The following is a 6000-nucleotide window of genomic DNA, read 5'->3' on the forward strand; positions in this document are numbered from 1 at the left end:
AGACTACAAAGGTGCAAATGCCGTCCCATAATAAACAGCAGATCTCCTTTACATCTATATGCTACTGTTATTGTGGAATCACTCATTTGCAGACTTGGTAATATTGTCTTTTATCGACAAATAGAAATATTGGTGGCTAATTGTTTACTCTCCATCTACCTCTAGAAGTAGTTTGCTTCATCTCTCATCGCTTTTCAAGACATTCCCTACTCTTGACTGTTGCTGCAGGGCAGTGGTAAGTCATAGCACGACATGCAGATATTAGAATTTCAACAGTCTCCGTACAGGGGCTGACCCGAGGGGGGGATGAGGAGAAGAGAGGAAGACAAGGGGGAGGGATTGACATGCAGAGGCTCTCAGTGCTGTTGGCCTACAACTGAAGAGCCCTTAACCAAATGAGAGGGCTGGTCTGGATGGCTTCCACGGGCCTCTGTGGGCCTCAGCAGGCCAGGAGCTGGATGAAAGCACACTATGATGTATCCACAGGCTCAGAGGGCTGAGAACATCTGGGGTCTAAAACAAGATCCCATCCTGACTCATCTTGTCTGAAGGAGAAAAAAAAAACTATTGCAGATTTAAAAGGGTGTGTGTGTGTGTGTGTGTGTGTGTGTGTGTGTGTGTCAGACGTAGGCTTGATGAAAATAATGGATGTAGTCACTTTGATGTCAGCCTGTTTTGAAGCCTCGAGTTTGGCATTTTGGCCGTCGCCATTTTGGATTTTTGGAGCCAGAAGTGACCATATTTAGACAAGATGATGGAGATGTGGGGGAGCGAGGGATGGGTCTGACTCATTGACAGTGGTGACGCTTCACAGATGGCCTGTCACTCAAAATGGCCACACCCTAAATAATTACGGGTAATGTTAAGCTTTAATAAAATTTAAACAGGTGAGGTCTATAAAAACTCACCTTCCGTTTTTTTCTAAAACCGTTGCCTGAAGCAATACTGGACAAAATGACAGTGAACACTATATGAACACTTCACAGTTTAAAGTCTAGTTAAATATATAAATATCAATAAATACAAAACAATTTCACACATCAGATTCACATAATTTATAAAAACCTAACCCAACAGCAAAATTCAACACTGAATAACTGTTACAGTCCAAATTACAGCAAAATACATCTTGAGTTAGAATCAATAATTGTCTCTCTAACTCAGCAGTCAGACATTTCCCTGTTATCTGTTTAGGATGGCTTTATTATCACAGTGAGAGGAGTTGGACCACCTTAACAGTTCACCTTAAATGGGTCAAGTTTCAATGAGTGGCTAACTTCAGGGCAACCCTCATCACTCTAATCAGCAGCAAGCAAGACACGGGAACATGGGTATTGAGATGTTGTAGTGTTTAGTGTAGTGTTCATTAGCCCTTTTTAGATAGGAATTGTGCAAATTTGCAGGAAAGCCCAATCAGTCTTTTTACAGCATTGGCAGTATAACAAACTTCCGACTTTTGTTTATACAGAATGCGCCTTTTTCGGGGAAATGGGGGGCGTGAGCAAGTAACAAAACGTGTAGCTCAGCGTGTGACGTAAACAGTGACGTGGAGGGAAACTACGGCTGGTCAGTCCTTAGGCGATTCTTTCATAAGTCGGATTGTTCTTCACCGTCCCCGTCATCTGACGGTTAATGGCCTCTTCGTTTGCGAGGGCAAGGAGGGCGCGCAATTCTTTGTCTCTCCAGTTGCTCATCTTTACAGTGTCTGTCAGGTTTGCGTTTCCCTCTTGCTACTAGCTGCTCGCTAATTCCTGCTATCAGCTGTTTTCTGTTTATCCACCGCCAGTGGCTTGCACGTGTGGCGTCATCAACAGCTCCTCCCGTGGCGGAAGGTCGCCTCATAGGGTAGACATATTGGCGGAAGCTTTTTGGTTTAAAAAGAATGAGGCGGCCTTCTGGAAAATTGGGCACCTCGGATCAACTCGCCAATCCTTCTCTGTTGGTCTAAACGCTCGCAGCTTCCCGGCAAAACGGCTCAACATTTGCCGAAAATCTTGCAGTGTAAAAGGGGTGACTGTCTCACACTGTCCCTCTTTTTTGACCACACACTCGGTATGTGCAAACTCTGGCACCAAAACTAGGTACTGTAATCCATGTTGTGATTTAGTTTGATAGGTATCATTTGTACTGGAACCAATGCCATACACCAACCCTACTACAGAGACCCATGGTGTTTTTGTATCAGGCTGTAAACATGTCTATTTCTGCTGTGAAGGTGTGCATTTTAACATGGGGCTCTATGGGGATGGACTTTCCTTTGGGGCCATCCTCTATTTTTCAGCCCCAGCCCACTGTCAAAGTATTCACATTATACCGTGAGAACACGTGTAGCGTGTACAGTATGTACAGTGTGTGGAACCTGTCAGTTGTCTCTGATCTTAATGTAGCCCTGAATTTAATGCAAATCTTGTTTTTGCCTGCATAACACAGCTAATCCTGCTCTGTTGACATTATCAGTGATACGGCCACATCTCAGAAGAGAGATTCAGACCAATAAATAAACATCAGCCGAGACACAGATAAAGCGGTTATCACCGCCGCCTGCAGCCATGATGAGCCTACGTGAGAGACAGTACCAGTTGCCCTTTACTGTGGTGCAAATTACATGCAGAAGTGGCATGTCAGACATGTGTGACTGTTGGCCTATGAATACATAGGCAGTAATCAACATTGTTTAAAATGCTCATTTGCATATGCATGCATCATTAATTCTATGCAAATGAGGCAGTGGGGACTGCACTAGTGTGACTCTCCTTGTAACCCAATAGTATAGCTGTCAGAGGAAGGTTACAAAAGGAGGCAAAGTCATTAGTTTGTAACAGTCCTTCCATATAGATTCAGTCCTCCTCTTGATGATTAATGAAGAAGATGAGCAAAAGTAACTTTTCAGTGATGTATGCTCTTTTCCATGCTTCCCCGTGTCCTAATGGCGCACATACATTGATACATTGATACACACAACAAGCAGCCTCTGGAGAATTCACAATAAGAGGCTGTCTGTGGGCATTTGTACCACAAATGCATCCCACTGTTACGAAAGACCTGAGTTCAATCCATGGTAATGTTTCTTTTTTTTCAATTATGCATGCACTACTTAAGAGGCATAATTTATAAGTGATTATTTATTTTCCTTGCGTGATCCACAGCGAACATCTTGAGTTGACCTGGTTTGCTTTAGACTGTGATTTAAATGCAACACGTACAGTGGACGTCACATCTTGCATATTCCATCTCATTCTTTTTTTACGCCATGATCATAAAAGAGGCTGTGCAGCATTCACAATGAATTGGAAATGCCACGAGACATTGGAATACTTTCAATAAGAAATCAGAAACAAACTGACAGCGTAAGAACCTCCTATATGTTCCACATGCGCTCAGTTCAAGTCGGGGCCAAAATGTTCTCGTTCCTCACCAGGGTTGGTAAACGATGCTACTCTCCATGAACTTGATATGCATAATGCAGGAGAGATGTTCTAATAACAAAAATACAGCATCAATAATGTATCGTGAGAATGGACGAACACAAACCGCTCTCACACCTACTACTTCACGTATTCCACTGTCTCCTTTCTGCTCCGTAATGAATCAGTCTGGCAGGAGGCACACACAAAAAAACAGTGGCATCAGCAAAAATAGATGAGAATGACACCTTCTGGAGTTTGAGAAGTTGAAGAGGCATCTAATAACGCTGCTCCCCTCCCCTCCTCTCCGCCATGTATCCCTTTAGCTGATGCGATGCTTCCGGAGGGGCCTAAGAAGACACACGATGACAGCCATGCTCAGAGGAAGATGGTAACAAGATGTGATGCATAACACATGAGAGAGGCTGGGGTGTCATTACAGAGGGATGAGCAGGCTTCATCAAGCACATCACAAATACATTTTAGATGACACCTCCACTTGTGATGCGCTTACTTCAGAGAAAATAACATTTATTACCCTGTTATGTTTATTGGAAATATGCAGATGTATAGAAGACAGCTGCAGAGGACCCGGGGTGCAGATGAGTTACTGAATTCCCATTTGTTTTACATAAACTTTTTTCTATTACTTTAAAATACTTTTCTTTGTTTCATTTTTTTCCTCCCACTGAATATTGGATATTAGTATTCTGATGCTGATAGACTGTCCCTTTTCACTGCTGCGCTCAGAATAAATTTGATATGCCTGAGTGCCTGCAGTAGACTTTGTTTGGCTTCCAAAAAGCGGTTGTTATAGACTCAATAAACATCCAAGCCTCGCTTTCCTCTCTCTTTTTTTCCAGTGAGAGAGCATCCCAAAAACTGTCATGATTGCTTTGGAAAAGAGCCTATGAAAAGTTATGCAAATTAACCGTTTAGTACGATGCTCCTCCCAGTGACATAAGGCTGTGGCCAAAACATTAAATCCTTGCAAAGTCAATGTGAATCATGTGTTTGTGATTTTGAAGCAGAGGAGTTTTTTTTTTTTTTTCTTTCTTAATTCCTGGCAGACTCCATTATATCAGGGCATTTCTGGGAAGGCTCAAAAAACATTATTGGTGGTTAGTTACATCAGGGTAAACCATAAAAATGGGTAATTATTTGATGAAATGTGCTTGGTTAACCATCTAATACATCAACATAAGAACTGAGAGTTACATCTGGGTCACAATACATTCTTTCACCAAGAAAAATGAAGGAACTGCGGACGTGCCAAAACTGCAGTTCATCAAATGGCCACTTGGGGCTGGCTCCAAAACAGGGTCAGTCTCCTCAGACCCCCCCCATGTTAAAATGGCCATCTTAACAGCAGAAATAAACACCTTTACAGCTGGTACAAACAAAAACTGTTTGGGTCTCTGTAGCCAGTTTCAACATTCATGATGACTGTACAGGGGGTGAATTTTTTTTTGTAACTCACCTGTTTAAGGGCGGGGTCGCTTGAGTGACAGGCTACCTGTGAGGTGTTTTCAAAAGTCCCTGTTCCCCGTTTCACTTTCGGTGTCGTACCTTTGAAACCAAAAATAACCCTTCAGACATGGTACCTAGACCCTAGCATTTCCACCACAAACAGTACTCTTAAATGTGGGCGGGGTTGTTGTCACTCATTGCTCCGTCCAGCACTCACTGTATTTCCTCTTTTATCAGTCAGCACCTCGTTTATCGTCCATGAAACGAGGCTACATGCCGGCATCTTCAGAACAAAATAAAACAGGCGGCAGTGAGAGTCTCTCTACATGGGATATTTAAAAATAGCAGGTTTGTGCTTTTAGTCCGTCTCAGGCAAGCTCAGGGGTTTAGTGTTGCCGTAGCCCACAGGAACAACGCTCCACAATGCTTTTTTTTTTCTTCTTCTGGGATATAAGCAGTTAACATTATCCCGGCAGAATTAATACATATTTTTAAACGCTTGAACATCCACTCTTTACTGAAAGTGTATGTCATCCAAGAGAGACAATAAAAACTAAAGTAATGGTCAAAGTTGTCATATTGAAATTTAAGGTGTGTTCACATCGTCAGCTCATGCATTGAGTAACATTACAAGTAAAGGTTCTACCTTAAAATTCGCCGGCAGTTGCCCCAGTGTGTTAAGTTATTTTTTTCTCCAACTCCAGCTGCTGCAAGAGGCAGCAAAACATCCTTTAATTTTATAGTTAGAGTCTAAAACTCTCGACGGTATGAACAGTGGTTACATGAGCTTGAAAACCAGCCACAGCTCAGCCCTGAGCAGAGTGACCGTCCTCTATTGACCAATCAACAGACTGCAGTGTTCACAGCTCCACCTTTTAGTACCAGATCTGTGTGCTAGGTACCCCAACAGAGGGGGGACCAAAAATGGGGACAGCACGGAACGGTTCCATTGGTACCATTCACAATTTTTCACAGTGGAAACAAAAAAAAAAGCGTACTGAACTGAACTGTGCTTTTTGTTGTTGTTGTTGTTGTTTTTTACCCTGACTTTTTGCAACAAAATTATCTTTGGTATACTTTTTTCCAACTTGCGCTCAGTTACGTAACATTAGTTCTTTATTGTTCT

The sequence above is a fragment of the Epinephelus fuscoguttatus genome, linkage group LG14 (genome assembly GCF_011397635.1).
Source record: "Epinephelus fuscoguttatus linkage group LG14, E.fuscoguttatus.final_Chr_v1".
Lineage (NCBI taxonomy): Eukaryota > Metazoa > Chordata > Actinopteri > Perciformes > Serranidae > Epinephelus > Epinephelus fuscoguttatus.